Source organism: Erinaceus europaeus, chromosome 8 (assembly GCF_950295315.1).
Source record: "Erinaceus europaeus chromosome 8, mEriEur2.1, whole genome shotgun sequence".
NCBI lineage: Eukaryota > Metazoa > Chordata > Mammalia > Eulipotyphla > Erinaceidae > Erinaceus > Erinaceus europaeus.
Window position 1 is genome coordinate 66258630 of NC_080169.1, and position 20891 is coordinate 66279520.

At 36.7% G+C, this 20891-nt stretch overlaps 1 pseudogene; it reads left to right on the plus strand.

Moving 5' to 3' along the window:
• Positions 1-20891, plus strand: part of LOC132539723 (cadherin-related family member 3-like) — a 208172-nt pseudogene that overhangs the window by 153013 nt on the left and 34268 nt on the right.

The window sequence follows — 20891 nt, forward strand, 5'->3', positions numbered from 1 at the left end:
TAGCTTTCCTATTCTTTAGCCCTCTGGGAGTATGGACACAAGATCAGTGTGGGATGCAGAAAGTTGAAGGTCTGGCTTCTGTAATTGCTTCCCCGCTGAACATCAGCGTTGACAGGTTGATCCATACTCCCAGTGTGTCTCTCTCTTTCCCTAGTGGGGAAGGGCTCTGGGGAAGCAGAGATTCCAGGACACATTGGAGGGGTTGTCTGTCCAGGGAAGTCTGGTTGGCATCATGCTAGCATCTGGAACCTGGTGTTCATAGCTGCATAATTTGTAATAGCCAAAATCTGGAAGCAACTCGGGTGTCTGACAAAATATGCTTGACTAAAAAAGTTGTGGTATATATACATATTGGAATACAACTCAGATATTAAAAACGAATTTACCTTCTTCATCTCATCTTGTATAAATCACGTTAAATGAAAAAAGCTAGAAAGAAAAGGATCATAAGGGATGATATGACTCATAGATAGAAGTTGAGAAATAATAACAGAAGGGGAAACACAAAGAAGAACATAAATTCGGTTTGGTGTATTTCACTTCCTGCTGCATGATGGTGGAGGAGGACTTAGGCAGGGAATTAGTGTTTTGCAGAAAACTAAGAAACTTTACACATGTACCAACAACTCTGTTTACTGTCAATTGTAAATGATTAGTCCCCTCAATAAAATTTATTTCTATTTTCTCTTTTTTGTTTCTCTATAAACCACAAAACTATTATCTTTCTCTACCACTAATGATAAGATTAAGCTCACTCATATTTCTGAACAGAAATGTACATATATATCTGCGTAGTAGTCCATTGCTGTATATTTATGACATTTTTTATTTAGTAAGTTATCTGTCATTTTGAATTTCAATTTTCTGGCTTTTAGGCAGGGGGTAGATAGAATAATGTCAATGCAAAGAGATTCTCATACCTGAGGCTCAAAAGTCCTGGGTTCAATCCTCCACCAACATAAGTGAGAGTTGAGCAGTGCTCTGGTAATAAGAAAAAGCATAAACAAGAAAAAAATTTCTGGCTTTTTCCTGTAGTAGACAAAGCTTAAAGAAGCATGGATTAGATCTATATCTTTGAATTCTGTTTTAGAATTTTTCAAATAAATAAACCAGATATGATGTAATGTTATCATATGGCATTTCTGTTTTTAATTTGAGTACTTTCAATACCACTTTCCAAAATGTCTATACCAATTTAAATTTCCACCAACACTGTATAAGTGCTCCACTCCCTATATATCCTCTTTCTGTTTCTATTCTTTTAGAGTGCCATCATTCTCAACAAATTTTAAATAATAACAGATTATTGCTTTGGTTTCCATTTACAAAATGAGATGATGATTGCAGTTCATGTGTCTATTGATCATCTGTATGTATTCTTTATATAAATGTTTTCAGATCCTCTGACCAATCTTTAATAAAATTGTTTGAGCTTTTGTTGTTATTGATAAGTTTTATGGTTTTCTCATATGTTTTATACATTAAACCTTTATTGATTACATGATATTCAAGTGTTTTCTATTCTGTAGAATATTAGTCTTTTTTTTTTCTCTTGGTAGGAGGCACCAAGGTGGGACCTCTTACATAAAAGATCACATTGCTCCTAGGCTCTTTTTTATTAATCTTTTTTTCCATTCAGATAAAAAGAGAGAGAATGAGAGAAGAAAGACAATATAGCACTATAGCTTCCTTCAGTGCCATAGTTTCTCATATATGGTGCAGGGTCTCAGTCTTGGGCCATGTGCTTCTCAAAGTAGGTATTCAACCTAATTATTTCTATGACCCAAAATGTCTTGGATTTGGTGATAATTTTCTTCTTCTATACCATCTTGTTTGCTACCGTTTTAATTTATTAGATTCCACTTCGCTTATTTTTGCTTTTCATTCTTTTGCTATTGCTTTTGTTCCTCTTACTGTTGCTTAAGGCATATTTAAGGCTAATGCCAAGAAGTATTTTATTTGTTTTCTTCTCTGTGTTTTATAGTTTCATTTTTCATATAAAGTCCTCAATCTATTTTTAATTAGCACTTGTGTATGATGTTAGAGAATAGTTAAGTTTCATAATTTAGTTTGTAGTTTGTTTTCCAAAGTTAATTTATTGAAAAGTAATTTTGTTCTTCATTGTATGTGTTTGACTTTTTAGTAATCATAAATTGGTTTTCCGTATATGTATGGTTTTATTTTAGAGACCTCAGCTCAGCTCCATTGATATGTATTTTATTGATCTGTTTTTATTAAATACCAATTGATACTACAATTAGAGGAACTTCTTTCAGTCTCAATTCCAAAATAAAACACAATATTTTAATTACTAATAACTTGTAGTATAGTTCAAAATGAAGGAGTATAATACCTTCTTTTTCATTTTTTTCCTTCAGAACTATTTTCTGTTATTCAAGTTTTTTTGGCTTCAAATAAATGTCATAAAATCTTTTCTATTTATGTGGAGAATGTTATTGTAATTTGATAGCAAAAGTATTAAGTTATATATTGATTTGGTAATATATCTATTTAATTATCTATTTCTACCAATTTGTGAGCACAGAATATTTTCTATGCAGGTATCATTTTTTTATTTCAGCAATATCTTGTAGCTTTTGTAGATCAATATTGTTCTACATTAGCATAATGTTTCTAACAACTTTCTACTAAATATTTTGTATTATCTTTGTGTATTATCATGCTGTTTGCACTAGTTTTAAGTATTTCCTTCCCTACTAAAAATGTAGGTAACTTTTATATCCATTTATTATCTACCTGTTCTTTGTAAGTCTTTCAATATTGTGCTGAAGAAGAGTTATGAGAGTAACTATCCTTATCTTTTTTCCTGATATGAGAGAAAAAAGTTTTCAGTGTTTGTGGCTGAGTATGATATTGGTGCAGGGTTTGTAATATACAGTTTTTATCATATTGTGGTATATTCCGTCTAACATGCTTTCCTAACATGGGATATATATATATATATATATATATATATATATATATATATATATATATATGGTGAATTTTATCAAATATATTATTGCATTGTGGCTTGGGAATTTATCCAGAGGAAACAAAAGTCTATCAGAAAAGATCTATGTATACCTATGTTCATAGCAGCACAATTTGCAATTGCCAAAATTTGGAAGCAGCCCAGATGCCCAATGACAGATGAGTGTCTAAAAATTTAGTATATTTACATGATAAGATACTACTCCGTTAAAAATGATGAGGCCATCTTCTTTGCATTATCTTGGATGAAACTTGACATCATGTTAAGTGAAATAAGCCAAAAGAGATGCCTACAGAATAATCTCACTTATAAGCAGGACATAATAAACAGGGACAGGGAGGGAGAACTCAAAGTGACATGCAGACTGAACATGGCCTATTGCATCAAAACAAAGGACTCTGAGGAAAGATGGGGAGGGAGGAGTGAAAGAAGTCTGTGTTAACTCTCTTTTCAGCCACCAGGTTCCAGATGCCATCAGGATGCAGGCCAGGCTTCCCTGGACTGAAGACCCCACCAATGCTTCCTGGAGCTCCACTTCGCCAGAGATTCACCATACTAGGGAAAGAGAGAGGCAGAGTGGGAGTATGGATTGACCAGTCAACACCCATGTTCAGCGGGGAAGCAATTACAGAAGCCAGACCTCCCACCTTCTCCAACCCACAATGACGCTGGGTCCATGCTCCCAGAGAGACAGAAAATGGGAAAGCTATTGGGGAGGGCATGGGATATGGAGATTGGGTGGTGGGAATTGTGTGGAGTTGTACCCCCCCATCCTATGATTTTGTTAATGTTTCCTTTCATAATTAAATAAATAAATAAATAAAAAGAAGTCTGTGGTCCTGGTCCATAATACAATTGGACTCAGGTGACAGTTATCAGTAACTGCACTGTAAAATATTTATCTCTCAACCAAAAGAAAAAAGAAATCACAGGGGCTACCGAAATTTAGTATTGAAAAATACTTTAGAGGTGACATAAATTTCCATTTGTGTACATTTATCCATATTAATTTTTAATTTCTACCTGTTGTTGATGACAATGTGTCAACTAAAAAAAGATAAAGTGACATAGATTACTTATATTCCTGACTTATATTCGTTCTTGCTGACTATATCCTGTCTAGTAATGGTGCTATATCATGGTAGTTTGCACTTTTTTAACCAAGATTTCATATGATTTAATTTTATATTAGCATAAGTGATAAATCAATGTTATTTCAGTACCACCTCATTTAATAGCAACGAATATTATATCTTCTAATTTACATATTGGACCAAAACATCTAGATTTTGATAATGCTATTATTGCAGGATTGCACTTCAAATATACATTGCTTGTAAGGGTGTCTGATGAAGGAATTCCTGTACTATCAAGTAAGAAATATGAAATTTTTGAGCTGCATAAGTAAATTAAAAGTTAGTTTTAAAGCTGTATTAAATCTTCAAATATTATGTTGCACTGATACACTACAGCACACAAATTATTATTCATACTTATTTAATGGTTTTTAATGCCAGTTTTTAAACAACATTAAAAAAATGTAAAGATATCCCATGCACATGGATTGGAAGAATAAATATCATCAAAATGAATACTCTCCCCAGAGCCATATACAAATTTAATGCAATACCCATCAAAGTTCCACCAAGCTTCTTTAAGAGAATAGAACAAACACTACAATCATTTATCTGGAACCTGAAAACACCTAGAATTGCCAAAACCATCTTAAGGAAAAGAAACAGAAATGGAGGCATCACACTCCCAGACCTTAAACTATATTATAAAGCCATCATCATCAAAACAGCATGGTACTAGAACAAAAATAGGCACACAGACCAGTGGAACAGAATTGAAAGTCCAGAAATAAATCCCCACACCTATGGACATCTAATCTTTGATAAGGGGGCCCAAATGATTAAATGGAAAAAGGAGGCTCTCTTCAATAAATGGTGCTGGGAAAACTGGGATGTAACATGCAGAAGAATGAAATTGAACCACTTTATCTCACCAGAAACAAAAATCAACTCCAAATGGATCAAAGACCTAGATGTCAGACCAGAAACAATCAAATACTTAGAGGAAAACATTGGTAAAACACTTTCCCACCTACACCTCAAGGACATCTTTGATGAATCAAACCCAATTGCAAGGAAGACTAAAGCAGAAACAAACCAATGGGACTACATCAAATTGAAAAGCTTCTGCACATCCAAAGAAACTATTAAACAAACAGAGAGACCCCCTCACAGAATGGGAGAAGATCTTCACATGCCATACATCAGACAAGAAACTAATCACCAAAATATATAAAGAGCTCAGCAAACTTAGCACCAAAAAAACAAATGACCCCATCCAAAAATGGGCAGAGGATATGAACAAAACATTCACCTCAGAGGAGATCCAAAAGGCTAACAAACATATGAAAAACTGCTCTGGGTCACTGATTGTCAGAGAAATGCAAATTAAGACAACAGGAAGATACCACCTCACTCCTGTAAGAATGGCATACATCAAAAAGGACAGCAGCAACAAATGCTGGAGAGGCTGTGGTGATAGAGGAACCCTTTTGCATTGCTGGTGGGAATGTAAATTGGTCCAGCCTCTGTGGAGAGCAGTCTGGAAAACTCTCAGAAGGCTAGACATGGACCTTCCATATGATCCAGTAATTCCTCTCCTGGGGTTATACCCCAAGGACTCCATAACACCCAACCAAAAAGAGGTGTGTACTCCTATGTCAATAGCAGCACAATTCATAATAGCTAAAACCTGGAAGCAATCCAGATGCCCAACAACAGACGAGTGGCTGAAAAAGCTGTGGTATATATACACAATGGAATATTATGCAGATATCAAGAACAATGAACCCACCTTCTCTGACCCATCTTCGGCAGAGCTAGAAGGAATTATGTTAAGTGAGCTGAGTCAGAAAGATAAAGATGAGTATGGGATGTTCCCACTCATCAACAGAAGTTGACTAAGAAGATCTGAAAGGGAAACTAAAAGCAGGACCTGACCAAAATGTAAGTAGGGCACCAAAGTAAAAACCCTGTGGTGAGGGGTAGACATGCAGCTTCCTGGGCCAATGGGGGGTGGGAGTGGGTGGGAGAGATGGGTCACAGTCTTTTGGTGGTGGGAATGGTGTTTATGTACACTCCTAGCAAAATGTAGACATATAAATCAGTAGTTAATATGAGAGGGGGAAAATCAATTGTATGTCTCAAAGTTTCTCAAAACACAAACTGAATCTTTTTAATATATAGGCTGTGCATTTGATATGCGGACTCTCTCAAAAGCCTAGACCAAGTAGATTAGAAGCATCCAATAGCACAGGTATATACAAGATACTGGATACTGTAGAGCAAACCCTGACAAAAGGACTTTTCAAAGTTAACCCAATTACCAAATAATGTGATGATAACATTAACTATCGATTGTCTTTTTGAACCCTAAGACAGCAGGAACCTCACATCGCCACTATAGAGCCCCTACTTCCCCCAGTCCTGGAACCCTTGGATAGGGCCCACTTTCCAGTATGCCTCTCCCAATCCATACCAAATAATACTGCATCCGCCGATCACAACCTAACCAATGCAACGATTGCCACCTCAACATGCTTCACCTCAGACTATGTCCAGAGACTTCACGTGTGGAATGACAACCCTTCAGCTTCATTACTCGGGTGAGACCTTTCCTTTCATAGTACACTCTAATTTCATCTCAGGTGGTTCACTCTCTAACAAAGTCCCAAAACCTAGATATACACCAGTTTCTGTGAGAGAGAGCTTATGTAACATGTATCCATAAACTACTGTAAAATATATACCTGAAAGCAGAAGTACACTAGAGTTTGCAGTGATTACCTCCCTAACACTTCCTCTCCACCATTCCAAGCTTTGGGTCCATGATTGCTCAACAATTTGTTTGGCTTCATATGTTAACTCTCTTTTCAATCACCAGGTTCCAGATGCCATCAGGATGCTGGCCAGGCTTCCCTGGATTGAAGACCCCACCAATATGTCCTGGAGCTCAGCTTCCCCAAAGACACACCCTACTAGGGAAAGAGAGAGGCAGACTGGGAGTATGGACGGACCAGTCAAAGCCCATGTTCAGCGGGGAAGCAATTACTGAAGCCAGACCTTCTACCTTCTGCAACCCTCAATGACCCTGGGTCCATGCTCCCAGAGGGATAGAGAATGGGAAAGCTATCAGGGGAGGGGGTGGGATATGGAGATTGGGTGGTGGGAATTGTGTGGAGTTGTACCCCTCCTATCCTATGGTTTTGTTAATTAATCCTTTCTTAAATAAAAGAAAAAAGAAAAAAAAAGCTGTATTAAATCTGCAAATATTATGTTGCACTGATACACTATAGCACACAAATTATTATTCATACTTATTTAATGGTTTTTAATGCCAGTTTTTAAACAACATTAAAAAAAGACCTGGAACATGAGTTAGGAAATATCTCAATTAACATTTTAAAGACAATATCAAAGAATAAATTTTCATCAAAAGATTTGTCTTGGAATTGTTTTACTTTTTACTTTAGAGAAAACAGTAATATTCTAATTATCATAGCATATAGTGTCTCCTTTATATTTTATTACTAAACTGTAATGTTAAAGTAGTGTAATAATATTTCAACTAGCAAACAAGGGATGCTCTTGATATTATGATCATTACTATAGAATAATAGGATTTACATATAAACATATTTAAAAATGCAAAAGTCTTTTATTTTCCCTTTTTATTTTGTGAAGTCTTGGCCTCATACATGGGTGGCTTCACCACTCTAGACTGACCTTGTTTTGTTTTGTTCAGATAAGAGACAATGAGGGAAAGAGATAGTGAGAGGAAGTGATACCACTATGCTGACACACCTCCAAAGTGCTACTGGGGCTTGAACAAGGCAAGGCACAAGCCCTACTTGGTCAGCTATTCTTTGACTCACAAGGCAATTCTTTTGACAAGTATCCATAATTGGATAATAGAGTGTTTTAATCCTTTTTAAAACAAGTTTTCTATGATTTTAAAAGGTAATAATATCATAGATTAACAATATAAACACTATATATACATATACTCTTAGATTCTAGTATAGAATGTTAGATTATATTTAAAAAAGAAAATATTCTAATCACATTAGCAACATTCATATACTTTTCTCCATAGCAATTATAACAATTATCTTGAGGGTGACTCAAGTGAATGAATTTAATCCAATGGGAACTACATCAGCATTTATCTTCAATGTATTTGAAAATAATCCATCTGATACACTGGAAAATTAATGTTTACAGATTCAGACTGGCTATTCAATAACATAAAATATGTCATTGTTGGAGGCAATTTGGGATCACCTCCCAAATTTTACTTTGAATCAGATACAGGTACTATAAAAGTGTTGATATCAATTAATATAATAGTAAAAGAGAGCTCAGTTTGATACATCAGGTTCAATCCTAGCACCCCATATATGAAACATTGTTCTGGTTTATCTTGCTCTCTTGTGAAATTAATTAATAAGCTAAAAATAAAAATAGAGGCTGGGTGGTGGCACAGTGGTTGAACACACATATTACCATGTGCAAGGACCCATGATTGCGTTCCACTCCCCAGCTGCGGGGGGTTGGGGGGGCAAACTTTGAGAGTGTCAAATCCAGTCTGCAGTTGTCTACAGCTCTCCCTTTCTATCTCTCCCACACTCTCAATCTCAGTTTCTCTCTGTCCTATCTATTAAGGAAGGAAGGAAGGAAGGATGGAAGGAAGGAAGGAAGGAAGAGAATGGAAAGAAGGAAGGAAGAAGTGGCCACCAGGAGCAGTTTCTTAGTGTCAGCACAGAATCCTAGAGGTAATCCTGGTGACAATGAAAATAATAATTATAAAAATAAAGAATCCACATGTATATACTTGAAATTAACATTTTTAAAATAATTATTTATTTTTATGTTACATATTTCTAAAGAGAAATTGAAAGGAAAAGGAGAGCTTGGGAAGGAGAGAGAAGAGAAACACTTGCAGTACTGCTTCACAGCTTTGGAAGATTTCTCCTTACACCCGGTGATTCAATTCAGGTCCTTGTGCACTGTAGCTTGTTCACTCTACCAAATGTGCCACTGCCTGGACCCGTTGAACACCTGTAGATCTCAGGACATCTTAAAATAACTTTCTCATGAACTGTGTAATATTTAATATTACTTTTTACAATGGTTTATTTACTTAATGCAGGAAAGCACTGATCCTTATTTTTTCTTTCTTTCTCCCTTCCTTCTGTCCTTTCTTTCCTTTTTTTTTTTTTTATCAATCATCAGGGCTTTACTGCTCCAGGATGCCATATGGCATCACAGCATCAAAGCTTTCGCCAATGCAGTTGGGATCAGGCTCTACCCAGGGTCATGCACATGATAAAGCAGCATACTATCCAAGGGAGCTCTTTTGCCAACCCAGTACCAAAGCTTTGATCTTTGGTATACTGATCTTCATCAAAAACCCTGTGTACATGTGTCATGTGTGTGTGTGTGTGTGTGTGTGTGTGTGTGTGTGTGAAATAGGTTACTAAAATGGGATAAAGCTTATCATCTCCTATGAATCTTTTGATAAATTTTACTCTAAGCGTATGAATATGTAAATAGTTTGAATTTGTTTCTCTTTGCTCTTTACTAATTATTCCACTTATATGGTTTGCAATTCTCCAAAAATATATTAATTATTCCATGATAATTATACTTTATTTATTTTATGTTAGGAATGATAAAGCTTTTGGATTCATTAGACAGGGAAGTTGAATCACAGTACAAGATATATATAAGAGGAACAGACTTGGGCAATGATGCTGTCCCTGACCCCCTGCGACAGAGAAGTGGGACTGCTCAGGTCACTGTCAATGTTCTTGTAAGTTTTAATCACTGTTTGTAATACTTCCCTTATAATATCTATTTCTGGGAAATGAAGGCAAGAACTATAAATGATTAAAGTTTAGTATCAGTATCAGTATGAAACTAAGTTTTTAAAGTAACAAGTGGGTTCAGAGATATTGTATCAAAGCAATACAATTCTATCATGTACAAAATAATCTATGTGACTGTTTAATTTTCTCACAAATCTGTATTTAGTTTTACTACACAATATTTCAAATAGTATTTAGGAAGTTATTTAAGAGGTTACTTTTTACTTTCTAAAAATCTGCTTGAAAAAAAATCAGTCATAATGTTTCACACATATGAAATATAGAGACAAGACATGACATATGAGACTTTCACACTTTTTAAATATTCATAGAAATGTATATTTCACTTGAATTGTTCAATATGTACATTAATACAATTTTGTATGTTACTTTTATTGGCAAATATATACAAAAGGAGAACTTCTCCTTTATGGTACTACCAAATTTTATTTGTCTTTGGGCTCTACTTTCAATTTTATTTGTTGAACTGTCAACAGTAGATCCTATGAAAAAAGGCAATAATTCTTAAAAAGTAATTTAAAACCACAAATGCTGGCTAGAACATAAGCACAGTCTCACATGATGAATACTCTGATATAGTGCTTTGCAAACTAAAAATTTTAAGTGGTTCCAAGATTCAAATTTATAATCCTCACTATATGTCGTCAGAGTTCACGGCGCCAGTATGCCGGACTAGCTTCGCGGCGGGAGACAGATGACCAGGGACACATGGCTGAGCGGAGAAGCAGTATTTCTTTATTCACGAGAGAATGGTTCAAAAAACTAATCTAATCTAATCACCACACAATTCTGTCCTGCCTCTCTCTCCTCTGGAGGCAGAGTCAGGAACCAAGGAAGTATGTAGGATAGGGGGCGAGGAGAAGCAAGAAGCTCGAAAAGGCAAGGACTAAACAAAAATCTCCCGGAGGCAGGTGGAGTGAGACCAAACCAATGTAACAGAATGACCATGTAAATAGACCACAGCGTCAAGCAATGTAACAGAAGGGATCCCAGAAGCAGAACTAGAAGCATACCAACAACTATAGTCTCATTATGTCTAGGAAACACACTAAACCATATCAGTAACCATTGAAAAGAAAAAAGTAATTAATTGAGTGGTTTCAACCGTAATTCAGAAAATGTTATAAGCAAATGAATATTTTTGACAGTATATAAGATTTTCATAATACACCCAAAGTGGACTCTGAATTGCATCCTAAGTTTCATTAGATATCTTTTATGCTTGCGATTCGTGTGTGTGTGTGTGTGTTTGTGTGTGTGTGTGTGTGTGTGTGTGTGTGTGCAAGCGCATGTGTTTAACATATTGTATAGAGACAGAAATTGAGAGGGATTAGAGATACAGAAAGGGATAGAGAGAGATATCTGCCATATTGCTTCATCACTCAAGAAGTTTCCTTCCTGCAGAACACTAGTCTTTATGCATTGTAATATGTACTCTCAACTGGCTATGTCATCAACCAAGTCCAGAACTTCTATTTTTTTAAATATTTAGTTATAAAAAGGAAACAATGACAAAAACCATAGGATAAGAGGGATACATCTCCACACAATCCCCACCACCAGAACTCTATATCCCATCCTCTCCCCTGATGGCTTACCTATTTTTTTATCGCTTTGGGAGTATGGGCCCAGGGACATTATGGGGTGCAGAAGGTGGAAGGTCTGGCTTCTGTAATTGCTTCCCCACTGAACATTGGCATTGTCAGGTTGATCTATACTCCAAACCTGTCTCTCTGTTTCCCTGGTGGGGCAGAGGTCTGGGGAAGTGGGGATCCAGGACACATTGGTGGGGTCATCTGTCCAGGGAAGTCTGGTTGGCATCATGTCAGCATCTGGAACCTGGTGGCTGAAAAAAAGAGTTAACAGATAGAGCCAAACAAATTATTGACTAATCATGAACCTAAAGACTAGAATAGTTCAGAAAGAGTTGAGGGGGTCTCTGTTTAGTAGATAGTTAGTAGTCCTGTTTTAATTATATTCCAAAAAGCCCATGACTATACTAGTTTTTTTTTTTTTTCCTGAGTCTGCTATCTGATATGCAGGTGAATCCAACTTATTGTCTGGGGAGACGGTGTCATGGCTGGGAAAAGGACCAGAAAGCTGGATCATGGAAGAGAGTAGCTCCCGAATATGGGAAAGGTGTATAAATATTGTTGACTGTAAACCCCATTGATTTGATCTGATCTGGGACCCATATTCAGCTTATAGTATCATTTTCACATTCATTTTGTCAATTCCTATACTCAGATATATCAAACAAAATATTTGTTTTTTTCAGCTTTAAAATACCACATTACTTTCTCTTAAAAGAGAAAAAATGTGCAGCTGGTTAAGTGCAGGTGGCGCAAAGCACAAGGACGGGCACAAGGATCCCAGTTAGAGCCCAGGCTCCCCACCTTCAGGGGAGTCGCTTCACAAGCGGTGAAGCAAGTCTGCAGGTGTCTGCAGGTGTCTATCTTTTGCTCCCCCTCCCATCTTCCCCTCCTCTTTCCATTTCAGTCTGTCCTATCCAACAACGAAGACATCAAGAACAACAACAATAACTACAACAATAAAACAACAATTTCTCTGCTTTCAAAAATTTTCAGCTGGTGAAGTTACTATTCTCATCTATAGTTCATTTCCATTACTAAGGTACTGTTCATAGTCTGAGAGAGAGTCCATCCAGTACTGTGAGAGGTACACATTTATTGAGTCTAAATAATAGAAATATAAACCTCAGATGAACCCATGTTGCTTCATACTGCTAGGAGTTATCAGTAGAATTGCAACTTACTCAATTTACAATTTATTTTTATTTTTTGCCTACAAGGTAAATATCCCAGAAAAATCTCTTGGAGTAAACCATTTTCAAGTGTATGCTATGGTATAGAAAGGCTAAAGACTTGCTTTGAAAAGTAGAAAGTAGACCTCTAAAATACATAAGGGAGTTTCTACAGGCTAATGGTAGAGTTAAAGGTAGTATTTAACTTGAAAGTCTTTTTTCTTTTAATGAGGAGGAATTCAATTTTGCAACTACATGAAAGGGGAAAATAAAATTTTAGAAGCAAGAAAAGCCAGGAATTGGAATTCTTTATTACAGAATCCTTTAGAACACTAACTCCCTTAAATATTGACTCAACATGAGAACATACTCATTTAGGCTTTTCTTGAATACAGGGAGAAAACAATCTATGTCCTTTAAATTAAATACTGGATTTGAATTATACATAATACAAGAGAGGCCAAGACAGTGTTAAGGGGGGAAAAAGTAGTTCTTTTTTTTGAAGTGCTCCTAGAAGTAAATTAAGATCTCTTTGGATAGACCTAACGTCTCTGAAGTATAGAAAACTCTTACAGTAAAAAAAGAAATCTGGTTAAATAGGAGCACAGAATGTAAGGTTACACACTATTAGCAAAAAGCTATAAGGTGGAGTATTAAATTCACCAAATTAGATTTATTTCATCTCAACTTACTAGCTGTATGTTAAATGATAGATTGGGGCAACGGAATCAAATTTGAGGCATACATTTTCAAGATTAGCACATTTTGTAAAGTAATTTCATGTAGAGGGATAGCATGCCTCCTTGTATCATGCAGACTTGTTCTAGCCCATATACTGATGATATGATAGTATTTTAAAGTTATAGCAAGCACCCAACCAAGTTGTATTTTTCTTGTCTTTATTTGTTTATTGGATAGAGACAGCCATAAATTGAGAAGGAAGGGCTTGATAGAGAGGGAGAGAGAGAGACACTTGCAGCCCTGCTTCACCACTTGTGAAGTTTTCCCCCTGCAGGTGGAGATCAGAGGCTCAACATGGGTGCTTGTGCATTATAATATGTGGGCTCAACCAGGTGCGCCACCACCTGGCTCCATCAAGTTGTATTTTTCCATGACAAAGGTCCTCATGCAGCATATGTAGGGCTAGAGAAATATATTCATTGGATAAAAGAAAAATATTGCTAAGACTAGATGCACCAAAAAGTTAAATGTATTTTCCTATCAAATGGATATTTATGAATTAAATCATGACAACCAAAGCACACTTTTAAAATCATAGAAAACTTTTGCTTTTTTAAATTTTTTAAATATTTATTTATTTCCCTGTTGTTGTCCTTATTGTTTAACATTGTTGTGGTTATTGATGTTGTTGTTGTTGTTGTATAGGACAGAGAGAAATGGAGAGAGAAGGGGAAGGAAGAGAGGGGGAGAGAAAGATAGACACCTGCAGACCTGCTTCACTGCTTGTGAAGCTACTCCCCTGCATGTGGGGAGTTGGGGTCTCCAACCGGCATCCCTGAGCTTTATGTCACGTGCACTTAACCCACTGCTTTTAAGTGGTCTTAGCTATTAGTATTGTGCTTTGTGTCAGTAACAGAGTTTGCCTGAAAGGAGGCTGGTGTTCTCATCAAACTTGTAATCAAAAGAAAATATGCTGTATCTAATCAGGCAAGTTTTTTGCCCCTATATCAACACAGGTAAGTAAATCAATGTTGACCAAGAATGTTCTTGCTTGGATCTAAATCAGGGATTTCTTTGCTTACTGAAAAAAAAAAAAAATCCTAGTCTGATGATATACCCTGTCTATTATACTATGGAATACTTGCTGACAAGAATTTGCATATGAAATTGAAGACTGTTTTGTCTCCTGCAAAGAGCATGATAAATTTCCTCAGAGGATAGTTTCTAAATCATCACTGTCTCTTCACTGATTCTTTTGAAAAAATTACTACTAAACACATTCCATTTATTTCCAAACCAAGATACAGTGGCTCTCCCACTGCCAGATACTTACTTCATTTCTAGAATATGTAAAATATAGGCTATTTTCCTTGCATCTAAGGCCCTCATAGTCAATAATTTATATATTACTATTTTCCTTTTATTGAGTGTGATTAAAAGATGTAACTTTAGAACTCACGTCTGTTCTAAAAGAATGTTTCAAACTTCATAATGGCCACACGGAATTTATCTGGTTTTATATATAGTAAAACATGCCTATTAGGAGAGTAAATTTTATTACCTTTGCTTTTTAAAAGGGAATTGTTAGTAAGAGCAGGAATGGCAATCTAAGATAATAAGACATTACCAAGAACTGAGTCTTTCTTTTGTTATTTTTCAGTTGGAGAGCTTGTTTTGTCATGGAAGTGAATACTAAATCTACATATATTTTTAACCTAGATGCCTATTAACCACAATAGTCAGTAACTATAACCATATGTATTTAAAGATGATAGTGCTGCCAAATATTTTTATGCCATTGCATGGTGTTTAAGAGCACAGTTTCTTTAGTAAAATGGCCTGGTTATGAATCTCAGCTTCATCGTTTACTGTTTATGACACTGGGTAAATTGTTGAATTGCTCTTATCTTTTTCTCACAGTATAGAAATTACAATAATAATGACACTCAAGAAGGTCAAGGTAATATTTTAAACTCAGAATGTTGTAAAGACATGATTGGCTCATAGTGAGCACTATAGAACTGATCAGCAATTAAACAATCTAAAGCCATTTTCACAACTAGAGAATAAAGTAATGGGAAATATCTTTGATTTTCTATTTTTGATGAATATCATACTTTTAATACTTAATTATCAAACCATAAGCTAGTCATCACTTAAGTGTGATAAGCACTTCAAGATGATCTTTCCTTTCTTTAGCAGATTATGGAATAAATCTACAGTGTAAAAGTAACCAAACTTATATATTTCTTTTTAAAAAAGCATGTTTTCTTGAAATGTTTACATTTTATGACACTGAAATTATAAAACAGTCTCTTTCATGTAATAAATGTGGCATAGCTGAAAGAATTTTAAAATATAGCATATAGAACTAACCTAATACAGATTTGATGTTTAAGATGTGTGAAATCACACTGAAAAGAAAATTGAAAGAATGTAAGCTGAAAGAAATCAAATTGAAAAAAAAAGAAGCATAGTATCCAGAGAAAATATACATGTACATACCAAAATATACCCCCTATATATATACATATAATTGTACTATCTATCATCTATCTATCTATCTATCTATCATCTTTCTAATCTATCATCTATATCTAAATTGTTATCAGTCTCACATGTGTCCTTTGCAAACTAAAGGAAGACCCAAGGAACCTAATATGTATTCCCAATCTGAGCCTGAAGGCCTAAAAGTCAAGAACATACACTGTATAAGGCCCAATATGCAAATAGCGAAAAAAAGAAAAAAGTGTTTCAGCTCAGCAATCAGACAAAGAAAGTAAATTGTCTTTTGTTGTTGCTGTTAGCTTGCAGAGGTGAATGCAAGCTGCTTCACTCAGACTACCTATTCAAATGTTATTCTTGAGCAGGGAAATACCAGAGTCATAGTGAACAGGACCTAGGACTGGCAAGGGAGAGGTTCTTGTTCAAATCTCCATGACCACCAATAGCAAGAACTGAGTGCTACTTTCCTAAGATAAGGAAAAACGAAGCAAAACAAGCAAAAAAGCACATGTTGATCTCATCCAGAAATATTCAGTAATATATACTCAAAACAGAGTGTTTAACCATATATCTGTTTTTTATATGTGTATTTTGTCACTTAACTTTTTATACCATATAGTATATTTCTTAAGTTTTTGAGGGTGGGATACTTTAGGTATCATTAATTTCTACCTAGTAAACAAAAATTTTCTGAAAATAAACATGTATATGTGTTTATGTACATTTATATATATGTATATATATAAACACATAAATACAGAGAGAGAACTATAAATTAAAAGGGAACTCTGAGTAGATTGTAGTAGACAGTAGGTATGTATTATCTAGTATGAATTTTTAACTGACAGATCTTTTTATTTGTTTTGTTTTGTTTTTTGTAGAGCCAGAGTCCCATACATGTGGGGGTTCACTGCTCCTAGGCTAACTGCTTTTTCATTCAGAGATAGAAAGACAGAGGGTGTGATATCATTATACCTGAGCTTTCACAGTCTGAGGCACTCTCTCTCTCACATGTGGTACAGGGGATCTAACCTGTACCTAAATAATACAAAGTGTAGGCTCAGCCTGATGAGCTAACTCTTCCTCCCCTAACTGGCAAATATTAAAATCAAAAGTGCTACTTCTACATAAAGATAGTGTATTAAGGGCAGATGACCCCACCAATGTGTCCTGGAGCCCAGCTTCCCCAGAACCCTGCCCCAACAGGGAAGGAGAGGGACAGGCTGAGAGTATGGCTCGACCTGTCAATGCCCATGTTCAGCAGGGAAGCAATTACAGAAGCCAGACCTTCCACCTTCTGCACCCCACAATGACCCTGGGTCCATGCTCCTAGAGGGATAAAGAATAGGAAAGCTATCAGAGGAGGGGATGGGATACGAAGTTCTGGTGGTGGGAATTGTGTGGAGTTGTACCCCTCTCATCCTATGGTTTTTGTCAGTGTTTCCTTTTTATAAATAAAAGTAAAAAGATAGTATATTAAAGATTACTCACTGAATTTTATCTTTATGAATTCTAAAAGACATTAAAGTGACTAGGTGAATTCACAAGGGAAAATTTATTACTATTTTTTTTAGAAAATGAAAAAGAGAAAATATTGACAAAACCATAGGATAAAATGGGTGAAATTCCACACATTTCCCAACACCAGAGTTCCATATCCCATCCTCTTCTCTGGAAGCTTTCCTATTCTTTATCTCTCTAGGATCATGGACCCAGGATCATTATGAGGTGCAGAAGATGGAAGGTCTGGCTTCTGTAATTGCTTCTCCACTGGATATGGCTATTGGGAGGTCAGTCCATACCCCTATCCTGTCTATATCTTTCTCCAGTGGGGCAGGGTTCTGGAAAAATGTGGTTCCAGGACATACTGGTGGGGTCATCTGTCCAGGGGAGTCAGGTTGGCATCATGGTAGCATCTGCAACTTGTTGTCTGAAAAAGCATTAAGATATAAAGAAGAACAAATTGTTTAATAATGAGGAATCTAAAGGCAAGACTATAGCAGATGAGATTTGGGGTTCCCATTTTGGAAAATGTTAGTAGGTCTATTTGGGGTATATTCCAAGGGGCCCATGACTTTATTAATTTTTGGCTGAGCCTGACAGCTAACATGCAGGTGGACCCACGATATTATCTGGAGAGATGATGTCAGGGTTGCAGTTAGAGGACTAGAAAGCTGCATCAGGGAAGAGAGTAGCTCCCAAATTTGGGAAAATTATCTAAATACCATCAACTGTAAACCCCATCAATTTGATCTGGGGCCTATATTTAGTGCAGGAGCCTGTGTAACCTCTGCATCCCTGTAGGTCTGAGCTCACCATCTACAGTCCTACCTAGGAACATTCTTGGCTGCATCCATTGCCTGAACTAACCCTCCCTTCTGAAAATGGGGTAGTCCCTACCACTGTTGATCTACATTGAGGGCAAGGTCCTATATGAACCCACTAAGGGGTTCATTATGTTGCTCCTGATGGAGATGGCCAGTGACAGTGGAGAGAGGGATCTATTAGAGGTCTAAGTATGAGAGGTAAAATCTTTTGATTACCAGTGGCTGAGCTTGGTCACCAGCCCTTCTCCCTACCTTAAGGTCAATTCCAATCCTCTCATCTTGCCTTGGTCTTTTTGTTATTGTTGTTGTCTTGGTTGTGTAACCCTGTCCCTTTTAAATTTATGTAGCATCCCCCCCCCACCCCTTCTTAAATTCATGGGCACACACAACACTTTCATCATCCATATAAGTCCAGGGCTTTAGAAACAGAGACAGAGCACTGGGCAAAGTTCTGTTTTATTTTTGTCGAGATAATGTGTAGAAAGGAAAGAAAGAGGGCAAGAATGAGATAGATAAGCAGAAACATCTGAAAGGTGTTATGGGAAGCAGGAAGTGGGTCAGTTGTTGCAGGTTTTCTTGATTATGGATAGAAGCTAAGCTTACTAGAAACCATCCCCCGGCATGGCTGAAGGCTGTGGATGAGTGGTTAATTTGCTGGACCTGAAACCAGAGGTCTGTGTTTGAGTCCTTTGTCTCTACACTCAAGTGGGATGAGGGGAGGAGTCAGCCTTCAAGATGAATGCGCCCCAGCAATAACCCTCCTGAAAGAAAATTTTGAAAAGATTACTTCTTTTTTAAAAAGAAATATATTTTTTTATTTATTTAGATATTTTGGATAGAGACAGATAGGTGGAGATGGAGAGGAGGGGAGGGAGAGGGGAGAGGGGAGAGGGGAGAGGGGAGAGGTGGGAGAGGGGAAAGGGAGAGGGAGAGGGAGAGGGAGAGGGAGAGGGAGAGGGAGAGGGAGAGGGAGAGGGAGAGGGAGAGGGAGAGGGAGAGGGAGAGGGAGAGGGAGAGGGAGAGGGAGAGGGAGAGATGTGTAGCCTTGTTTCCCTGACTATGAAGCTTCCCTTTCTGCTGCTAGGAGTTTGGGCTAAACCTGGGTCCTTGTGCATGGTCATGTGCATTCTATAGGCTGTGTCAGTATCTGGATCCTTGTACTTTTTTCAGTTATATGACATTCTAGAAAGGCAAAACTATAGAAACAGGAATAATAAATATGAACTATAGAAAGAAGGATGAGGTAGATTGGTAGATTACTGAGGATTTTTTTGGGACAGAAAAATCATTATGTAGGACTTTAAAATGGTGGATACTTGTCATTTTACATATGTTCAAATCTACAAAATGTACATCAACAATGAGACCTAATTAAAACTATGACCTTCAGATGATAATGATATGTAAATATTTTTATATTTATTTATTTTCCCTTTTTGTTGCCCTTGTTTTTCATCGTTGTAGTTATTATTATTGTTGTTGTTGTCGTCGTCGTTGATAGATAGGACAGAGAGAAATGGAGAGAGGAGGGGAAGACAGAGAGGAGGAAAGATAGACACCTGCAGACCTGCTTCACCACCTGTGAAGCAACTCCCCTACAGGTGGGGAGCTGGGGGTTGAAACCAGATCCTTCTGCCAGCCCTTGTGCTTGTGCTACGTGCGCTTAACCCGCTGCACTACCGCCCGACTCCCGTGATCTGTAAATCTTAATGCATTACTGTAACAAATATAATACTGTAGTGAAGAATGATAATAATTAGGTTTGTGTGTATGTGCTCATGCAACTGTATGTGTCTGTGTGAATATAGAAAATAAACAGAGTTTTGTGCTTGTTGAATATATTTTGTTATGAATGTAACTTAATTAAAATGTAAATTATGTTAATTTTAAAAGGTGCTATTAACAAAAAGCAAAGCACTTTTAAATGATAACTGTAGAGACAGTTTAGTTTTTATGGTAATTACTTTTTATTTATCTTACTCGTAATGGCAACTGAGACATTGGAAAATAAGGGGGAGACAGAGAGGAAGAGAGAAAAAGACACCCGCAGCACTGCCTCACTGCTTATAAAGCATTCCCCCTGCAGTTGGACACCAGGGGCTTGAACCTGTGCATTATAACATACATGTTCTACCTTGTGTGCCACAGGCTGGCCTCAACATTTTTCTCTTAAATAAGTAATTGTTTCTTTAAGAAAACAAAACCAGTGAGTATTATGAGGTCCAAAAGTAGAAAAATAAATCAAGATTCTTCATGAATTATTGTGGAATAAATTAGTTTGTCCTGTTATTTATGTTTTTATAAGTAAATATACATTTACATTTAGGTATTTAATGTTCATACATTCAGTGTTATATTGAAGACATCTCATAGTGGCTCACAAAGAGCCCATTGTTATTGTCCTATCCCAACTTGTTTTGCTTTTTTATTTTTTAATAAAAAAAATTATTTGAAAGGACAGAGAGAAAGGTAGACAGAGAGGGAGAGAGAAACAGATAACTTCAGACCTGCTTCACAGCTCATGAAGTGTCCTCCCTGCAGGTGGGGAATGGGGGCTTGAGCCAGGATCCTTGTGCATTGCATGACAGTACCTGCATGTACTAGAGCGGGCCACTACCCGCTCTCCACCCCATGCCACCCCCACCCCCACCTTTA